The 22,607-nt window shown below is 40.0% G+C and overlaps 1 non-coding gene and 1 pseudogene across 1 annotated transcript; one reads left to right on the top strand and one right to left on the bottom strand.

Annotated features, from left to right (window-relative positions):
* The window catches only part of LOC134738205 (putative HERC2-like protein 3), a 137,095-nt pseudogene that overhangs the window by 55,240 nt on the left and 59,248 nt on the right, over positions 1–22,607 (bottom strand).
* Positions 15,183–15,287, top strand: LOC129028723 (U6 spliceosomal RNA). Its single transcript, XR_008499448.1, has one exon. It is a non-coding gene; the product is annotated as a U6 spliceosomal RNA (small nuclear RNA).

Genomic DNA, 22,607 nt, shown 5'->3' with positions numbered 1-22,607 from the left:
AGGAAATTATTATTTCACGATTTACCTGAAAAATTGGTAAATACATATTTTTAAAACAGTAATACCCTGCATTGGCAAAGGTTCAAAGAAACAGGTCCTCTTCGAAGATATAATGGGAACAAAAGTTTGATACACACTTTTTGGAAGAAATTTCACTTTTAGAAAGTTGGTACAAAAGCTACTTCCAACTAAAAAAGCTTAGCATTCAGAAAATGTTATTCACATAATTGACAAATGGGATCTGATTAAACTAAAGAGCTTTTGCACTGCAAAAGAAACTACCATCAGAGTGAACAGGCAACCTACACAATGGGAGAAAATTTTTGCAACCTACTCATCTGACAAAGGGCTAATATCCAGAATCTACAATGAACTCAAACAAATTTACAAGAAAAAAACAAACAACCCAATCAAAAAGTGGGCGAAGGACATGAACAGACACTTCTCAAAAGAAGACATTTATGCAACCAAAAGACACATGAAAAAATGCTCATCATCACTGGCCATCAGAGAAATGCAAATCAAAACCACAATGAGATACCATCTCACACCAGTTAGAATGGCGATCATTAAAAAGTCAGGAAACAACAGGTGCTGGAGGGGATGTGGAGAAACAGGAACACTTTTACACTGTTGGTGGGACTGTAAACTAGTTCAACCATTGTGAAAGTCAGTGTGGCGACTCCTCAGGGATCTAGAACTAGAAATACCATTTGACCCAGCCATCCCATTACTGGGTATATACCCAAAGGATTATAAATCATGCTGCTATAAAGACACATGCACACGTATGTTTATTGCAGCACTATTCACAATAGCAAAGACTTGGAACCAATCTAAATGTCCAACAACAATAGACTGGATTAAGAAAATGTGGCACAAATACACCATGGAATACTATGCAGCTGTAAAAAAGGATGAGTTCATGTCCTTTGTAGGGACATGGATGAAACTGGAAACCATTATTCTCAGCAAACTATCACAAGGACAAAAAACCAAACACCGCATGTTCTCACTCATAGGTGGGAATTGAATAATGAGAACACATGGACACAGGAAGGGGAACATCACACCCCGGGGACTGTTGTGGGGTGGGGGGAGGAGGGAGGGATGGCATTAAGAGATATACCTAATGCTAAGTGACGAGTTAATGGGTGTAGCACACCAACATGGCACATGTATACATATGTAACAAACCTGCACGTTGTGCACATGTACCCTAAAACTTAAAGTATAATAATAATAAAATTTAAAAAAAAGAAAAAAAGAAAATGTTATTCTAGCAATAGATGGTCTAAAATACATCTTGTATGATGGTAATAACGTGTTGGGTTTAAAACCTACTTTTCTCAGGAGAAACGTGTGACTTCGATTGTCCCCGTACGAGCCTGCAGGTGAAGCCATCGCCGGCACAGACTCCACAGTTGTCCTCCTTGGCATTGCTTCCCAGTTGCCAATCGCAGCCCACTGCCTGCCAACAGAAGCATGGCGGTCAGTGGTGCCCAAAGCCAGGGGAGGGGGAGCTCCCTTCATTTCAGGAAGCTTAGTTGTGATGTAATTCTTAAATGTACAGTTTGGCTCTCTTTTATGAGAACATAGTTTTATAAATGTAAATAATATAATGTCTTACAGGATAGTATCATTTATATGATGCTAATGCAAGGCTGAAATATTAAGATTTGAAGCTGTCCCTCCATATCCCCTCTCTTTTCTATTTATATTTTTATTCAGATTTCTGTGCTTTATTTTTCAAGACAAGATCTCACTCTGTTGCCCAGGTTGGAGTGCAATAGTGGGATTGTGGCTCACTGCAGCCTCAACCTCCTGGGCTCAAGTGATCCTCCCACCTCAGCCTCCCAAGTAGCTGAGATCACTTCAGCCTGGGAGGTTGAGTCACAGGCCTGCGCCCCAACACCTAGCTTTTTAAAATTTGATGTAAAGACAGGGTCTCCCTATGTTGCCCAGGCAGGTCTTGAATTCCTGGGATCAAGTGATCCTCCTGCCTTGGCCTCCCAAAATGCAGGGATTACAGGCATGTACCACACTGCCCAGCGCAGGTATTTTTATGCATATAAAATAAACAGAACATTACAGACGTTTCCTCTCTCCCCAGCCCTACACTTGTCCTATTCTCTCATTTCCTCCCCAAAACAACCACTGTCCTAAATTTGATGTCTAACCTTCTGGTTCATAGTTTTACTTTAAATATCTGTTTTTCTATTTTTACTTCTATCTCTAAATCCCTATATCCCTATATTAATAGCTGTCTATAGTCTTTATCTATATCTTTATATCTCCTTGTCTTTATCATTAGCTGTACCTATGCCTATGTATCTCTACCTCTGTCATTATATCTATTTATTTATAAACAATTTTTAAAATATAAAAAATAATTAAAAGGAGAGATGTCTCATATAAAATATGTGTTTATACTGCTATCTTTCCTTCTGTCATTTTTCATGTGTACATATGTGTATTTGCTAGATTGTAAGATTCCTTACATGAGAAAAAAGATCATGTCTTATGTTTTTTTTTTCTTAAGCGTATATTTTACATAATGTGTAAATGACAATAATATCAACTGATTTGGTGGTTTATCTCTTTCTTCCTTCCCATATTCATCTAACTTTATTTATAAACCTGGTGTTTAAGTGCAGGGACTTTGGAGGAAGAAAACACCCACGTACAAACCTGGATCCACCCACCAACCTTTTAAGGGGCAGGATGTTGAAAAATTCAAACTCTCAGAGACTCGTTTTCCTCAACAGTAAAATAGAGATAATAATACCAACATATACTTCACATAGGGCCTAGTGAGGATTCAATGAGAAAATATATGCAAAATTCTTAGTATAATGATCCAAACACTATAAAGGATTCAATAAAAGAGGGCCAATGTTATTATTTCTCTCTGTTTTTCATCTGATTTTGACTCCCGGGTAGCCCTCATGCTTCAGCTTGGAGGTGTTGAATCAGGCTCTACATTCAAGCTGTTGAAGAAGAAAGGAAACTAGAGGAAGCTGAGACAATGATTTACACACTATTCTTTCCAACATTTTGGTGTTGAATCAGACTCTACATCCAAGCTGTTGAAGAAGAAAGGAAACTAGAGGAAGCTGAGACAATGATTTACACACTATTCTTTCCAACATTTTGGTGTTGAATCAGACTCTACATCCAAGCTGTTGAAGAAGAAAGGAAACTAGAGGAAGCTGAGACAATGATTTACACACTATTCTTTCCAACGTTTTGGTGTTGAAGGGAAAGAGAAAGATCAAGTGAAAATTTCAGGGAGAGGTAGTAAGTTTCAAGGAAGTTTAGAGAATAGCTTATGATTAGAGATATTTCCAAATTCACGAAGAGCTATCATGAGGAAAGGGTCTACTTTTGTTCTGTGTATTTCCAAATGGTGAAAGCTACAGGTTTAAGCATAATTTGGTTCAATATGAGAAAGTTTGAAAAGTCAGAGATATCTAATAATAAGTATTCAATCATAGTCTAGGAGATGTCTTGGTGGAAAAATTGTAGGGGGGATTAAATTATTGGATGAGTTGCTTAATCCAATGACTTTTGAGATCCTTTAATCCTGATTATATGATTTTATAAAGATAGTAATACAATATTAATAATTGCTGATTTGTATTGAATGCTTAGCATGTACCTGGCATTATGCCACGAATATTGTACACATTATTTAATCTTCAGAGCAATTTTATGATGCAGGTGATACCTTTAACTCTATTTTATAAATAAGGAATCTAAACATTACTGAGTAAATGATTTGCCAATATTACACAGCTAGTATATAGTGTTGGTAATGGTTTTAAAACCCAAGTTATCTGACTCAGAATCTTAACACTACATTACAACTTCCTCTACCTTAAGTATCAGCAGATAGACAACAACAACAAAAGCCCAGTTACACATGCCATTAAATTAATATTTACCAGTACATGTGGAACAACTTAAGAGTGAATGATTTTGGAAACACACTTGCATGGTCAAGATTCAATCAATGAGTAATTTGTGTTCATGTAACTTTCTCCAAGGGGAGTAATACCACTATTAAATTATAGAAACACTGCCCCTGGGCCAGACTCTGTCCTCACACATTCATGTCCCTGAGCACTCTGCATTTCATGAGACTGAGAATCACTCTCTATCTGGTCATCGAGGAAGGATGTGGGCTTAGGAGCTAGGAGGGGCTTGTTTTGAAGAGTGTTTAAGGCCTTGCAAGATCTCGGGCAATTGAATACCTCCCTGAGCACTTATAATTTTTTTTAAGTTACAATTCATCCAAATGTTATAGCAAGATAAAGCATGTGAAAACATCACAGAAAAATGATATTTGAAAAGAAAGTCTTGCCTTGTGATTCATAAGGAATAAGCCAGAAATGCCTTTGAAATTGAGGGGCTACTGAATTTTGGCTTTCATATCCCATCATAATCAACAATAAGCAACTTTTTTTTTTTTTTTCTTTTTTTTTGAGACAGAGTCTCGCTGTGTCGCCCAGGCTGGAGTGCAGTGGCACGATCTCAGCTCATTGCAAGCTCTGCCTCCTGGGTTCACGCCATTCTCCTGCCTTAGCCTCCCGAGTAGCTGGGACTACAGGCGCCCGCCACCACGCCCAGCTAAGTTTTTGTATTTTTAGTAGAGACAGGGTTTCACCGTGTTAGCCAGGGTGGTCTCAATCTCCTGACCTTGCGATCTGCCCGCCCCAGCCTCCCAAGGTGCTAGGATTACAGGCGTGAGCCACCGCGCCCAGCCCAACAATAAGCAACTTCTTAAAAATTGCCTGAAGTGTTTCCAACTTCTATGACATCATCTGAAGTCATGATCTCTAATTATAGTGATTTATTAACTACTAATTGATGGATATATCAGTAAAATTTATTAACATCTATTAAATAACCATTTTCTATACTGCCAGAAACTACAGAGTATAAATTAATAACATAAGATTCTTACCTTACAGTGTAGTTAATGAGACAAGTTACACAAGATAGTGGATGACATAAACAAATATTTAAAATATATGAGTAGTGCTTTTTGGAATAAATATTCATCTATAAATCATCACTTCAGCTAAAAATTTTTTCACAGTTCCTGCATATGATTTCCTGATCAGCTAAAAGATAATACTTAAATAAGTGTCACTAGTCCAAATGAAGCAAAATATGAATTTTTCAGAGCAGTCAAATTTAATCATTCAAGAACAAAACATTTTTTTTTTAAATCAACTGTTTGAAATCTCTGCAAATTGGAATCTAACTTGGGGGAAAAAATCTGACATTTCTGCCTTAAAAATCAGAGTATATGGAGCTGTGCTAGTCAGTAGGAATACTCAAAAACATTTTGTTTCTTTCAGCCCACAGAAGGTCTGCACTTCTCCATCCCCTTTGAAGTTAGGTATGGTCATTAACTAACTTTGGCCAATGAAATATGAGTCTAAGTGATTGATCTGTGTCACTTCTATAAGAAGATTTAAGGGTCTGTGTCTGAGTCTCATGTTCCCCTTGCACTATTGCAGTTATTATGTAAAAAATATGTCCAAATAAAGCCTACCTCAGCCTGAGTATCCAAGACGTTCTAAGAGCTGAGGCTCCTGTTGACCACTGTTGGACAAGTGGCATCAGCAAGAAGTAACCTTTAATTGTTTTAAGCTACTGAGCTTTGGGGGTTGTTGGTTACTGCAGGAAAACCTAGCCTACACTATACAGGACTATAATATAACCATTAATTGATAAAGCACGGTTATTAACAGGAAGACGATTTTTAAAATTGCAAGTTTCACATTAAAATCCAGTTTTCCCGCTTCTCTTGACAAAAACAAAAATGAAACAAAACTTCCGACATGTTTATACATAGTTGCTCCCTTCACAATGAGCATGTATCCCCCAGTTCACCACTATAGTCACCAGCCAATGTGACTACATCTGGGCAGTTTCTCTCTGGGGCAGTATGTAGACATTTGAGTTTTAATCCCTGTACTAAGCCATCTAAGCATGAATCATCTGTTGAACTGACTGTTCTTTACCGAATTATATCTCATTTTCAGTTACAAACTTCAGCTACACTTGTACCAATACAGAAAGTATCATCAATATGGCCCAATAATTAAGAAATTGGATTCTGGAATTAGGTTGTCTGGGTTCAAATTCCAGCTCTACCACTTCCTAGCTATGTGCGATAGACTGAATGTGTCTGCACCCAAAATTCATATGCAGAGACCTAACCCTCGAGTTGATGGTATTAGGAGGTGAAACATTTGGGGGGTGATTGGTCATGAGGGTGCAGCCCTCATGAATAGGATTAGTACCCTTATAAAGGATACCCTGGATACCTCCCTCATCCCTTCTGCCATGTGAGGACACAGCCTCTATGAACCAGGAGGCAGGAAGCAGACCCTCACCAGACACTGAATCTGCCAGCACTTTAATTTTGGACTTCCCAGCCTCTAGAAATGTAAAAAATAAATTTCTGTTGTTAATATGCCACCCAATCTATGGTAGCTAGTGATAGCTGCCCAAACTGACTAAGATACTATACTGTACAACTTGGGCAATTTACTTAGCCTCTTCAATTTCCAGTTTCTTTATCAACAAAATGGGGAATAAATACTGTACCTACTTGATAGGATTATGATGAGCTAACAGTAAAGGGCTTCCACAATGCCTGATACCTGGGCTAAGCACCCAGTGTTAGTTGCTATTATTTTTATTTTTATTCTAAATTCTAAGTGGTTTCTTCATCTGCACAGCTATCAGGGAATTCAATAAACATGAATGACAAATCAAACTTGGTCTGCAGAGCTGGTACCAACCAGGTCGTGCCTCTAATAAAAATCAGACCTCCAAAGCAGAAGCAAATTTAATTCAGTGAGCACCACTGTCTCAGGCTGTCTGCTGTACTCAGGTTAATGGAAAGTTGTTCCCAAGAGCATTGTGACATGTTCATTTAAATGAGAAAACTATACAGACATTTACAAGACTTACGTGTAATCTATGCCAAGTAGTCATTATGGCTCACATCAGTGATCCTGGGGCAAGCAGAAAGAATCACCAGGAAGCAGGAAGTAGGCCAGCACCAGACACTGAATCTGCCTAACTGATGCCCATGGCCACATGGCACAAGACAGGACATTTATGTGAACATTATCCTGTTGAAGGAAAGATACTGAATTCTACCAAGAAGTGTCTAAGTCACTTCTGAGGAAGAACATATAATTATTTGATTCAAATCACCTAGCCAAAAGAGCATCCAGCTTTCAGCAACCAGGGTATCACTCCTCATCACCCAAAGAACTGGCTTACTCATTAGAATCACAAAAACGTGATTAGAAGCACTCATTTAAAATGCACTAATTCATACTGAAACCACCTTTATCCTGCAAGCCCCTTTAAACCCTGGAAACTCCTGGAGCCAACTAAGCAACTGGACTTAGACCATTAATAAGAACAGGGGGTGGTGAGTAGTGAGCAGAAGGGTAAACGCGGGAAGGGGAGTTCATGTTGACTGCAGGCCTCTTGTGTGTCAGCTATTGTGCTGGGCACTTAGCATGTTGGTTTGTGGAAGAATGAATTGAAAACAGGACCTACAAGGAGGATAATACCTCCTTTTTACCTGATGAAAAAGCCAAGGTTCAAAGATGGTAAGGGACTTGCCAAGTGGTCTTCAGTTAATTAGTTGCAGAAATCAAATCTGAATGCAGTTCTTTCTAAATCTGAAGTCTACACAGTCCTGATCACACCTATCCATCACAGGAAGCCACCAAGCAGGTCCATGACCTTGACCCAAGGGCAAAGTGACCTTAGCTTCACACACCAACTGTGCCAACGGCAATGGTTTTCTACTCCCTCTAGTTGCATAAGGCACTGTTCTCTAACCATATTTTGTCATCTCTATTTTCCTCAGAGCATCTTCAAATTTCTCATTCCTCCTCAAAATCCTGCCCCCTCATTCTGATTAGATGCCTTTGCTTTATATTTCACTCAGTTGAGGCTATCAAACAATATTTCACCTTCCTGTCCATTCCCATACAAACTGTTCAGTGGCCCATATTTCCCCCTTCCTACCTTCCTCAAGGGAAAAGGTGTCCCTCCTCCTTGTCCACGAGCAATCTGTCTCCTTTGTTTCTGTTATCAACTCCTTTGAAGAGCCCAGGAACTTCACTGCATTCGTTGTATATTTCTACCTCTCAGTCAATACTCCACTCACCCACCTGCCTGGCAACATATATCCTTGCTCATTCATGGATTTACCATGAAGTTAATGAAGCTTAAGTTTCAGGGTCAACCACTCTCTCCTTTTCCCTCTGTCTTGCCCACCTGCTGCTCCCAGTCTGGACTCCCACAAATGCTTAAAGTTGCGGGGAATTGAAGTATTTGATGTGGGGAAGGGAAGCTGGGCTGCAACTGGGAAGGATTTCTATGTAAGAATCTGCCATGAATTAGCCAATGGTACACACCTGTGGTCCCAGCTACTCGAGAGGTTGAGATGGGAGAATCACTTGAGCCCAGGAGGACAAGGCTGCAATGAGCCGTGATAGCACCAGCCTCACAAGGCTGAACTCCAGCCTGGGTGAGAAAGACTTTGTTTCAAAAATTAATAAATAAAGAGGGCCCTTCTAATTATATATGCTTCAGGTACCCTAAAAGCTGCATCTGCTCCAGTGCTTTTCCAAGTATCTCTGATCTTGAAGACATTCTTCCTGGACCTGACATCCCCTCTGGCTGTAGTTGTAGCTTTCCCTCTATTCTTCTGATTTATGCTTTTTGAAAGGCGGGTTTATGCTCATCATCCCTACTCATTTCAGCCTATTCATTCCTTACCATGTGCAGTGGGTTGAATTGTGCACTCCCCCCAAAAAAAGACATGGCACCCAGAACCTGTGAATGTGACCATATGTGGAAAAATATCTTTGCAAATGTAATTAAGGATGTTGAGATGAAATCATATGAAGGTGTCCTTATGAAAGGAGGGGAAAACATAGAGATAGACAAGAGGAGGTAAGGTGCAGATGAAGGCAGAGATTAGAGTGATGCTTCCACAAGCAAGGAACACAAAAAATCATTGGCACAAAAATCTGTCCCCTTTGTTTCTGCCTATCAACTCTTTTGATTAGCCCAAACTTTACTTCATTAGTTGTATATTCCTACATCTAAATCAATACTCCACCCACCCACCCACTTGGCAACATATATTGTTGTTCATTCATGGACTTACCATAAAGTTAATGAAGCTTAAATTTTAGAGTCACCCACCCTCCTCCTTTCCCTCCATCCTGCCCACCTGCTGCTCCCAGTCTGGGCTCCTGCAAATGGGCTCTTTCTAAAGACAAGCCCAAATTCCAGCACCAGAAGCTAGAAGAGAGGCAAGGAATGGATTATCCCTCAGAGCCTCCAGCCAAGAACCAACCCTGCTGATACCCTGATTTTGAACTTCTGGCCTCTAGAAGTGTGAGAGAATAAACTACTGTTGTTTTAAGCCACCAAATTTGTGGTAATTTGTCACAGCTGCCACAGGAAACTAATGCATCCTGCATCCCCTGCCAGTGCCTAGTCCAACTCCAGCACTGAGGCTGCACCAGCTGTTGTCAGTGATCTTTAGTCAAAATGAAGTGGGTGGATTTCAGTTCTTCTTGACTTCTCTGAAGTATGTGCCACTGCTGACCTGCCTTCTTAAATGCTCACCCACCCTTATCTTCTGTTTTTCATGGTTTCTCTACTATATAGGAGGCTATTCTGTTCAGTCCCCATCAGGGGCACCTCTCCCTGTGCTTGTTCCTTCAATTATGGGCACCAGGACTCTGTACTTGAGAGCACAACCTGTCCTCCTTACTCAGTCCCCAAGGACATTAGATCATTAGATTTAACCATGTGACAGCCCCAGATCTATATTTCTAGTCTAGATTTCTCTCCTAAGCTCTAAATTCATACATCAACTCAGATATTCACAGGCACACTCAGCTCATCACCTTTGCCCCATGCCCCTGGTTCTCACCCAATATTTTGTCTTGACGAATGGTCTCACTGTCTATCTACTTAATCATGATATCAGAAATCTAGATATCATTCTCTCGCTCCCCACATCCAACTAAATATTCAGCCCTAAAAGATCTGTTTCCTCTCCACCCCAAATCAACAGAATATACATTCTTCTCAGCACCATATTGCACTTATTCCAAAATTGACCACATGGTTGGAAGTAAAGCAGTTCTCAGCAAATGGCAAAGAACAGAAATTATAACAAACTGTCTCTCAGATCATAGTGCAATCAAACTACAACTCAAGATTAAGAAACTCACTCAAAACCACTCAACTACATGGAAACTGAACAACCTGCTCCTGAATGACTACTGGGTACATAAAGAAATGAAGGCAGAAATAAAGATGTTCTTTGAAACCAATGAGAACAAAGATACAACACACCAGAATCTCTGGGACACATTTAAAACAGTGTGTAGAGGGAAATTTACAGCATTAAATGCCCACAAAAGAAAGCAGGAAAGATCTAAAACTGACACCCTAACATCACAATTAAAAGAACTAGAGAAGCAAGAGCAAACACATTCAAAAGCTAGCAGAAGGCAAGAAATAACTAAGATCAGAGTGGAACTGAAGGAGATAGAGACACAAAAAACCCTTCAAAAAAATCAATGAATCCAGGAGCTGGTTTTTTGAAAAGATCAACAAAATTGATAGACTGCTAGCAAGACTAATAAAGAAGAAAAGACAGAATAATCAAATAGGTGCAATAAAAAATGATAAACGGGATATCACCACTGATCCCACAGAAATACAAACTACCATCAGAGACTACTATAAATACCTCTACGCAAATAAACTAGAAAATCTAGAAGAAATGGATAAATTCCTGGACACATACATCCTCCCAAGACTAAACCAGGAACAAGGTGAATCCCTGAATAGACCAATAACGGGCTCTGAAATTGAGGCAATAATTAATAGCTTACCAACCAAAAAAAGTCCAGGACCAGATGGATTCACAGCCGAATTCTACCAGAGGTACAAGGAGGAGCTGGTACCATTCCTTCTGAAACTATTCCAATCAATAGAAAAAGAGGGAATCTTCCCTAACTCATTTTATGAGGCCAGCATCATCCTGATACCAAAGACTGGCAGAGACACAACAACAACAAAAAAAGAATTTTAGACCAATATCCCTGTTGAACATCGACGCAAAAATCCTCAGTAAAACACTGGCAAACTGAATCCAGCAGCACATCAAAAAGCTTATCCACCATGATCAAGTGGGCTTCATCCCTGGGATGCAAGGCTGGTTCAATATACACAAATCAATAAATGTAATCCAGCATATAAACAGAACCAAAGAGAAAAAGCACATGATTATCTCAATAGATGCAGAAAAGGCCTTTGACAAAATTCAACAGCCCTTCATGCTAAAAAACTCTCAATAAATTAGGTATTGATGGAACGTATCTCAAAATAATAAGAGCTATTTATGAAAAACCCACAGCCAATATCATACTGAATGGGCAAAAACTGGAAGCATTCCCTTTGAAAACTGGCACAAGACAGGGATGCCCTCTCTCACCACTCCTATTCAACATAGTGTTGGAAGTTCTGGCCAGGGCAATCATGCAGGAGAAAGAAATAAAGGGTATTGAAACAGGAAAAGAGGAAGTCAAATCGTCCCTGTTTGCAGATGACATGATTGCATATTTAGAAAACCCCATCGTCTCAGCCCAAAATCTCCTTAAGCTGATAAGCAACTTCAGCAAAGTCTCAGGATACAAAATCAATGTGCAAAAATCACAAGCATTCTTACACACCAATAACAGACTGAGAGCCAAATCATGAGTGAACTCCCATTCACAATTGCTTCAAAGAGAATAAAATACCTAGGAATCCAACTTCCCAGGGATGTGAAGGACCTCTTCAAGGAGAACTACAAACCACTGCTCAATGAAATAAAAGAGGACACAAACAAATGGAAGAACATTCCATGCTCATGGATAGGAAGAATCAATATTGTGAAAATGGCTGTACTGCCCAAGGCAATTTATAGATTCAATGCCATCCCCATCAAGCTACCTATGACTTTCTTCACAGAACTGGAAAAAACTACTTTAAAGTTCATATGGAACCAAAAAAGAGCCCGCATTGCCAAGGCAATCCTAAGCCAAAAGAACAAAGCTGGAGGCATCACACTACCTGACTTCAAACTATACTACAAGGCTACAGTAATCAAAACACCATGGTACTGGTACCAAAACAGAGATATAGACCAATGGAACAGAACAGAGCCCTCAGAAATAATACCACACATCTACAACCATCTGATCTTTGAAAAACCTGACAAAAACAAGAAATGGGGAAAGGATTCCCTATTTAAGAAATGGTGCTGGGAAAACTGGCTAGCCATATGTAGAAAGCTGAAACTGGATTCCTGCCTTACACCTTATACAAAAATTAATTCAAGATGGATTAAAGACTTAAACGTTAGACCTAAAACCATAAAAACCCTAGAAGAAAACCTAGGCAGTACCATTCAGGACCTAGGCATGGGCAAGGACTTCATGTCTAAAACACCAAAAGCAATGGCAACAAAAGCCAAAATTGACAAATGGGATCTAATTAAACTGAAGAGCTTCTGCACAGCAAAATAAACTACCATCAGAGTGAACAGGCAACCTACAGAATGGGAGAAAATTTTTGCAATCTACTCATCTGACAAAGGGCTAATACCCAGAATCTACAAAGAACTCAAACAAATTTACAAGAAAAAAACAAACAACCCAATCAAAAAGTCGGCAAAGGATATGAACAGACACTTCTCAAAAGAAGACATTTATGTAGCCAACAGACACATGAAAAAATGCTCATCATCACTGGCCATCAGAGAAATGCAAATCAAAACCACAATGAGATACCATCTCACACCAGTTAGAATGGTGATCAGTAAAAAGTCAGGAAACAGCAGGTGCTGGAGGGGATGTGGAGAAACAGGAACACTTTTACACTGTTGGTGGGACTGTAAACTGGTTTAACCATTGTGGAAGACAGAGTAGCGATTCCTCAAGGATCTAGAACTAGAAATACCATTTGACCCAGCCATCCTATTACTGGGTATATACCCAAAGGATTATAAATCATGCTGCTATAACGACACATGCACACGTATGTTTATTGCGGCACTATTCACAATAGCAAAGACTTGGAACCAACCCAAATGCCCATCAATGATAGACTGGATTAAGAAAATGTGGCACATATACAGCAAGGAATACTATGCAGCCATAAAAAAGATGAGTTCATGTCCTTTGTATGGACATTCCTTTGCAATACAGTCTACGTGCTACATGAAGCTGGTACATGCTACATGAAGCCGGAAACCATCATTCTCAGCAAACTATCGCAAGGACAAAAAACCAAACACTGCATGTTCTCACTCATAGGTGGGAATTGAACAATGAGAACACTTGGACACAGGAAGGGGAACATCACACACTGGGGCTGATTGTGGGGTGGGGGAAGCGGGGAGGGATAGCATTGGGAGATATACCTAATGTAAATGACGAGTTAATGGGTGTAGCATGCCAACATGGTGCATGTATACATATGTAACAAACCTGCACATTGTGCACATGTACCCTAGAACTTAAAGTATAATTTTTTAAAAAGTACTATTAAAAAAGAAATAAAAAATTGTACCTATGTTATAAAGCATGGTTTGATTAAAAAAGAAAAAAAAGATCTGTTTCTAGGGCCAGGCTCAGTGGCTCATGCCTATAACCCCAGTGTTGTGGGGGGCCAAGGTAGGAAGGTTGCTTGAAGCCAGGAGTTGGAGATCAGCCTGGGCAACATAGTGAGACCTGATCTCTACAAAAAATGTAAACAATAAAAATTATCCTAGCACGGTGAAACATTCCTGTAGTCCCAGCTACTTGGGGGTGGAGTGCAGACTAAGTTGGGAGGATTACTTGAGCCCAGGAGCTCAAGGCTATAGTGAGCTGTAACCACACCATTACACTCCAGCCTGGACAACAGAGCAAGACCCTGTCTCAAAAAAAAATGCACCCTTAATCTTTAGAATTTGTCTCCATTTAATTCATCCTACCTCTTGCCTTATTTTAAGCTCTTGTTATCCCATACTTGACCTTCTACTGTTTGGCTACATCCTGTCCTCTGCAAATAATCTACCACTTTGCCACTGAAATGACCTTTCTAAAGACAAGCCCAAATTCTTTATGAAATTATGAAACAGCTCCTCTTTCAACTTTCAGAATAAGTTAATGATTGGTTTCTCACCTCCACTGGCAGCCTCATCTCCTAGCACTATTCCATGGGTATTCTCACCTCAACTCTACAGAATGCACTCCTGGACCCTTAAACACATCTGCACCTGCTGTTACATTCCTGTCCCTTCTGCTTGTCATTCTCTTCCTCACCTTGGTTTATCTAACTTTTACTCAACTTTTCAAAACCTCAGTATCCAAACATCACCTTATCCAGAGTGCGCTCCTTGAGGCCAGACTAAATTTCTTTTATTTATTTATATCTTTATTTTTTAGAAACAGGGTCTCGCTCTATCATAGGCTGGAGTACAGTGGTACAGTCATAGCTCAGTGCAGCCTCGAGCACCTGGACTCAGGCGAGTCTCTTGCCTCAGGTTCCTGAGTAGCAAGCAGCCAGGACCATAGGCTTGCGCCAACACACCCAGCTAATTTTTAAAAAGTTCTTGTAGAAACGAGGTTTTCCCATGTTGCCCAGGCTGGTCTTGAACTCCTAGGCTTAAGGAATCCTCCTGTCTTGGCCTCCCAAAGTGTTGTGATTATAGGCAGAAGCCAATGCACCCAACCTAAATTGCTTTTAATAACAATTCATTTTAATTATAAAAGCAATGCATGATCATTGTCAAGAACTTGGAAAACAAAAGCATAATCCCACTGAGAAGGATTACTATTATCATTTGGTCAAAGAGCCCAAAACTTAACTGATGGCAATAAAGGGGAAAAATAGACGGTTTATAAAATGGAACAATTACATGGTAAGCTTTGACCTTTTGTCAAAAGTCTACTTTTGGTTACCAAAAGTAGAAAGCAACCATAGTGTCCTTCAGTAGGTGAATGGATAAATAAACTGTGGTACATCCAGACAATGGAATATTATTCAGTGTTAAAAGGAAATGAGCTATTGTGCTCGCTTCCGCAGCACATATACTAAAATTGGAATGATAGAGATGATTAGCATGGCCCCTGTGCCAGGATGACATGCAAATTTGTGAAACATTCCATTAATTTAATTTTTTTATCTTAAATTTTTTAAATTAAAAAAAAGGAAATGAGCTACCAAGCCATGAAAAGACACTGAGGAAACTTAAATGTATAATATATTACTACATGAAAGAAGCCAATCCGAAAAGGCTATATAGTATATGATTCCAACTCTATGACATTCCGGAAAAGGCAAAACTATGGAGACAGTAAAAAGATCCATGGTTGCCAGGGGTTAGTGAGGAGAGAGGGATGAAAGAGCAAAGCATAGAGGATTTTTAGGTCAGTGAAACTGCTCTGCATTATACTATAAGAGTGGATACATGTCATTATACATTTGTCCAAACTCATAGAATTTACAACACCAAGAGTGAGCCCTAATGTAAACTATGAACTTTGGGTGATTATAATGTGTCAACGTAGGTTCATCGACTGTAATAACTGTATCACTTTAGTGGGGAATGTTGATAGTAGGGGAGGTTGTGCATTTAAGGAAGCGGGGGGGCCTATGGGAAAATTCCACCTTCCACTAAATTTTGCTGTGAATCTAAAATTGCTCTAAAAAATGGAGTCAGGCCAGGTATGGTGGCTCATGCCTGTAATGCCAGTATTTTGGGAGGCTCAAGGCCAGCCTGAGCAACATAGCGAGACCCCCTTCTCTACAAAAATAAAAAAAAACTGGCTGAGCATGATGGCACATGTCTGCAGTCCCAGCTACATGGGAGGCTGAGGCAGGAGGATCGCTTGAGCCCAGGAGGATGAGTCTGCAATGAGGCATGATCATGTTGCTGTATCCCAGCCTGAGTGACAGATGAGACCCTGTCTCTTTAAAAAAAAAAAAAAAGAAGAAAGAAATTAGTCTGTTTTAAAAGGGCAGGGAGATGGACAGTGTAGGAAGAGCCTAAAGGAGACAAACAAGAATCCTCAATTTCATCATTAACGCAAGGACAAGCCATTGAAGGGCTTTGGGGAATGCAAGAATGACAGTCTCTGAATTACCTTTTAACATAATCACTTTGGCTGCTGCTTGAAGAACAGACTGGAGGGAATCATGGTGGGAGCTGGGAGAACAGAACAGAAAGATGTTAATGCAGTTTAGATTAGCTATTAAGGACTTAGGCTACAAGAAAGGCAGTAAAGATGGAAAGACGTGCTAAATTAAAAGTAATCTTTGGAGGGAAAATTGACAGGATGTAGCAATGGATCAAATGTGTGGGTTGAAAGAAAAGCAAGAATGATGTCAAAGTTTTGGGATAAGCAACTAGAAGCCATTTTCTAGATAAAGGGATGAACAAAGTTGAAGCTAGTTTGAAAAGCAGGATGAAGGTTCACCTTTGAGCACTTTAAGTCTGAAGCTCCTGGTAGTGCCTCACACTTAGTAGGTGGTCAGGTTGCTCGTCTGCTGTTGTTACTACTGTTTTTGTTATGAGCAGAATAGGGTAGGCGAAATACTAGACACATTCATTATTTTTTAAAAATATTTTTCAGAAGTCAAAAGAATAGATGCAGAATCCTATAATTTCCCTGCCATCCCTGTCTCACAACCTGTCACAGTGTCTTTTTAATTTTTTTTTTTCTTTTTGAGACAGTCTCGCTCTGTCACCCAGGCTGGAGTACAGTGGCATGATCTTGGCTCACTACAACCTCCACCTCCTGCGTTCAAGTGATTCTCCTGCCTCAGCCTCCCTAGTAGTTGGAATTACAGGCACACACCATCATACCCAGCTAATTTTTGTATTTTTAGTGGAGATGGGGTTTCACCATGTTGCCAGGCTGGTCTTGATCTCCCGACCTCAAGTGATCCACCCACCTCGGCCTCCCGAAGTGCTGGGATTACAGGGTGAGCCACCATACCCGGCCTAAAGTGTCTTGAATCCTTACACTCATTAAAAGCCACTGGGGTTTATGTCTCAGTCACACTCGTCACAACTCTGCAGAGACCACTCTGAAAAATCTGTTGGAATGCATTCATGTTAGTTTTCAGTAAATAAATCATTGTGCCCAAAGATCCAAAACAATGAATTAATTTGAATAAGAAAGCTTAATTTAATAAGAGACTCTCCAGTATTACTCTTCCAAAACAGTGGTTCTCAAAGTGTATTTCCCAGACCCATAGATTCAGGGTCTCCAGGGAACTTGTTAGAAATGCAAATCTTTGGGCCCCATCCCTTACCTACTGAATCAGAAACTCCGGGAGATGAGCCCAACACTCTGTTATCACAAGCCCTCCAGGTGACTCTGATGCTTGTTCAAGTTAGAGAATCACTAATCTATGGCCGGGCACGGTGGCTCATGCCTGTAATCCCAGCACTTTGAGACGCTGAGGCAGGTGAATCACCTGAGGTCAGGAGTTTGAGATCAGCCTGACCAACACGATGAAACCTCATCTGTACTAAAAATACAAAATTGGAATAGAAATACAATTTGTATTTGTATTTGGTGTACAAAAATACAAAAGTGGGATTATAGGTGTAAACCACCCTACCTGGCCAATAGCAATATTTTCATCTGCATGAACAAAAGTACAGAAGAAAATGGTTCAGTTTATTGACAGCAGGTGTGGCACATCCACGAAGCAGGGGCTTGGGAGGCAAGTGTGCTTACCTGACAGATGCCACTGATACACATGTCCAAGGAGTCCGTGTTGCAACGAGTTCCATCCAGTACCTTAGGTGCCAGCTCCACCACCAAATTTTGTCCTCATGCATGACACTTGAGTGCACACGGAGCAGCAGGATCATTATATCGTGGAAGCCATTCATAGTAACGCCCCGATACTGGACATCATTGTAGGCTGAGCACTGCCGGGCTCTGAAAGCTTCTGCATCTGGAGGGCAGTCCTGGGGGCAGGGGGAAAAGGCCACAGGCACATCACCCAGTGAGAGAGGCCAACAGAAGATGAAATCAGTTCACCAGAATCTCATGAGACCACACTCCACTTGCCTCTCTCTGGGAGTCACCTAATTCCCCCTTTTTTTTTTTGATTCAAAGTTGAATGTATGCTATGAAATTCTACAGAGATCGTGGCAATAATTATTTATACAGGAGATTATCTCATTATTCTGATCACTCATCCACCCAGCTATTTTTTCCAGATAATTAGAGATTACAAGACTTAGATGCCAAACTTTGCCCTATTTTAACCATCTTGAATATAAATTTTCAAATGCATTATCTAATCTCCTTCCTTTTAAAACAAGGGAAACCAAATGCTTTTAATTTTTCCAGGTGATTCAAGGATTCAAATTCTTCATCAAAATTCAATTGTTATCCATGCCTTCAGGAGCCATTTCAATGTAAAGGATTATTAGCCCCAAACTGCTGTGCTCTGTGAGCACTTGCTGTTGTTTCTTTGTCACTGATTTTTTTTTTTTTTTTTTTTTTGAGAAGGAGTGTCGCTCTGTCGCCAGGCTGGAGTGCAGTGGCTCGGCTCACTGCAACCTCTGCCTCCCGGGTTCAAGCGATTCTCCTGCCTCAGTACCCCCTGCACATCACCACACCCAGCTCATTTTTGTACTTTTAGTAGAGACGGGGTTTCACCACGTTGGCCAGGATGTTCTGGATCTCCTGACCTCAAGATCCACCTGTGTCGGCCTCCCAAAGTGCTGGGATTAAAGGCATGAGCCACAGTGCCCAGCCTGTTGTGGTTGTTTTTAATTCATCTGTCTTTCCTCCCCTGTCAGGCTCCCTCCCATATCTTCACTGGTACCAAGTACCTGCCTTCAACTGGCTGTAGGATGGATGACAGAAAACATAGCTTGTTCAAATTCTGTCTACAACAAAAGCAAATAAATTCAAAGTAAATGCCTTCAGTTGCTCTCATAATAAAACATTTTTGTACAAATATTGATGACTCATTGGTCTTTCTACTAAATTACTGATTCTGCCCACCAGATATTTCCAAAGCAAGATACTAGTTGAGAAAAGTGTTACTTTACTCATCAAAAATCTACTTTTGATATGCAAACTTCATAATTAAAGAAAACAGATACGAAAAAGCAATATAGCCCCCAGGCGCCGTGGCTCACATCTGTAATCCCAGCACTTTGGGTGGCTGAGGCGGGCGGATCACCTGAGGTCAGGAGTTCCAGACCAGCCTGGCCAAAATGGTGAAATCCCGTCTCTATGAAAAATACAAGAATTAGCTGGGTGTGGTGGCGTATGCCTGTAGTCCCAGCTATTCATGAGGCTGAGGCAGGAGAATTGCTTGAACCCAGGAGGTGGAGGCTGCAGTGAGCCAAGATTGTGCCACTGCACTCCAGCCTGAGTGACAGAGCGAGACTCTATCGCAAAAAAAACAAAAACAAAAACAAAAACAAAACAAAAAAAAACACCATAAAGTATTCTTTTTTGTATTATGAAAGTAATAAATATTCATTCTAAAAACTTTGGAAAATAGTTTCTACTCAACAAAAGAATAAATAACATAGATCTTTTGTATCTAAATATTCACACAAATCTTGATTATTTACCAAGGACTTCCTTCTGGAAATAAAATTTCTGAGTCCAAGGTTATGCACATTTTATAGACTATTCAAAATATTGCAAAATTGCCCTCCATTATAATTTTCTAGTTTTTTTTCCAATCCAAAGTATAAAATATAACTTCATTGTTTTCATTTGCATTTTCTTTTTGAAATAGAGTCTTGCTTTGTCACCTAGGCTGGACCTCCCAGGTTCAAGTGATTCTCCTGTCTCAGCCTCTCGAGTAGCTGGGATTATAGGTGCCTGCCACCATGCCCGGCTAATTTCTTTTGTATTTTTCATAGAGATGGGGTTTCACCATGTTGGCCAGGCTGGTCTCAAACTTCTGACCTCAAGTGATTCACCCACCTCAGCCTCCCAAAGTGTTGGGATTACAGGTGTGAGCCACCGTGCCCAGCTTGCATTTTTCTTTTTATTGTTTAATATATTTTCATGTATGTTTGCTTTTTGTATTAATTCTTCAAAAATTTGTTTTATAGCCTTTATCCATTGGCATTTTTGTCTTTTTATTATTTTCAGCAGATGAAACTATTAAACTTCATAGTGAAATTATCAACTCTTTGTCATTTCTGTTGGAAATATTTTCCCCATTTCATTTTTTTTTTGGTACTTTGTAAAGTCAAAAAGTTTTACATTTTCATGTAGTCAGCTCTATTAATATTTCCCCTTAAGGTTTCTTTCTTTATTAATGGGCTTAGAAATGCTTTCCCACTCTGCTCTGAGAACAGATAAATACTTAAATGTATTTTCCTAGTTCCTTTCTAGATTAGCAGTCATATTTAACTATTTGTTATATTTGGAATTTATTTAGATGAATGGTTTAAGTCAGAAATCTAGCTTTATTTTTTTCCACAAATAGATATTTATAAATTATCAGCCAGGATTTTTAAATACAATTTTCCTCTTTTTGCTACTTGATGTTTGTCTTTTATTGTTTACACTTTTGGCCTTTATAAACTTCCTTCAATCCCTTTTGGAAGTAGATAGGGAATACATAGAATTAATTAATTAATTAACTAACATTCTTCTGAGATTAGTTGTATTACTTTGCTGTGAAACATTCCAAAATCCTATATTGCATCCACATTTTTGTTGTCTTAGCAAAATTAAACCAGGTTACACTCATAGAAGCAAGTCAAACTGAAGAAGACTAAAACTGGATGACTTTTTCTTTAGTCAGGGTCTTACTCTGTCACCTAGGATGGAGCACAGTGGCATGATCACAGCTCACTGCAGCCTCGACCTCCAGAGCTCAGGTGATCCTCCCACCTCAGCCTCCCAGGTAGCTGGGACTACAGGCACGCGCCACTACACCCAGCTAATTTTTTGTAGAGACAGTTTTGCCATGTTGCCCATGCTGGTCTCAAACTCCTGGGCTCAGGCAATCTGCCTGCCTTGGCCTCCCAAAGTACTGGGATTACAGGCATGAACCACCGTGCCAGGCCCGATGACTTTTCTCTGTTGAAATGAGGACTGTATCCTCCATCTGGCCATAGGAAGGATCATCAGTTATAAAATTACATCACCTCGTCTTCCTCCAGCCACGGCTAGTTTTCTCTATATCTCACTCTTTGAAACCAACCAAAGGAAAGTGTCTAAGAGAGCAGGATGCAAGCAACTTCTTTGCATTAGGCTCAATGGCAAGCATTCTCTAGGGACTGAATGTGCCGGCTAGCTAACTCTCAACTCCCTTAAATTCCATAAACCAATGAAGTTTCACAAAATTAACAAGAGTTAATTAGCGGAAGACACCTTAGGATGTCAGCCTCAGGGTGGCCAGATTTGTACATGTGACCAGCCCCCTTGGCCCCAGCTGACTATCCAGAGGCAAACATCTGGTCCACACCAGGTCAATCTTTCCCAGAAATTTGGAATTGCAACAAAAGAGCTGGAGCTAAGAGAGCTAAGAACTCATATCAATCTGGGGTTGGACTGGCCATTTCTTTTATAAGATTCATGTTGAAGCAAAGCAAGCCAGTTCCCACAGCACAGAAGAATGAATTCGGTAAGAAAGCAGGAAGAAAGACAGTAAACTATGCATTTAAATAGGAATAAGTAACCTGTGTTCCTCATTTTCTGATTTCTGGCTCCAGGCCCTTAAGGTCTGCTTATGCTTAAATTCCCTTAAAACCCACATATCCATCCAGTGAATCCCCTTTGTCCTGAGCTAATCTAAGTGGACTTCTGTTCTTAGCACATGATGCTATCTGATTAAGGTAGCCTGATATCCGGATCATGCTTTTTAGTTTCCCAGGGATAATCACTGACATTCTCTTTTTACCACCACCCTTTGAACTAGGTAGGTCAGGATTATTACCCTCACTCTACAAATGGAGAAAACTGTGACCTAGAAAGTTTTTAGCCACTAGTCCAAAGACACACACTAGGATATGACAAAGCCAAGACTGATTCTCAAAGTAAAAAGCACTCTATTACAGAATACTGCTTTCTAGTAAATGTGGGAGACACTGACTGCTTATATTAAATGCTTTCATTCACTTCACATTCTTCCAGTGTCAACACTAAGCTTGCCTAATCTGGCTCAGCTAGGTCCCACATCCCAGCTCAAGACAAGCTAGGGATTCTTGTGTCTTAAACAGTCTATTTGACATTTAGGGAGCAAAATGCCAAACATTCTTCTGCTTCCTTTCCCTGAGAAGCATTTTTTTCATATCAGTTAAGTTGAAAACAACACTTATTTATGAAATATACTTGATGGGCTTTGCCCTAGGTCACATGCTAGAGAGAACACACACAAAAAAATATAATCCACCACTGTCATTCAATGAGCTTGTTATCTTATTGGAGATGTAGCTTCTATACACATGAAACACACTGAACAAGTGTTATCACTGGTATTTG

Source organism: Pongo pygmaeus, chromosome 16 (genome assembly GCF_028885625.2).
Source record: "Pongo pygmaeus isolate AG05252 chromosome 16, NHGRI_mPonPyg2-v2.0_pri, whole genome shotgun sequence".
In the NCBI taxonomy this organism is placed as follows: Eukaryota; Metazoa; Chordata; class Mammalia; order Primates; family Hominidae; genus Pongo; species Pongo pygmaeus.
This window is presented reverse-complemented; position numbering and strand designations above follow the sequence as displayed.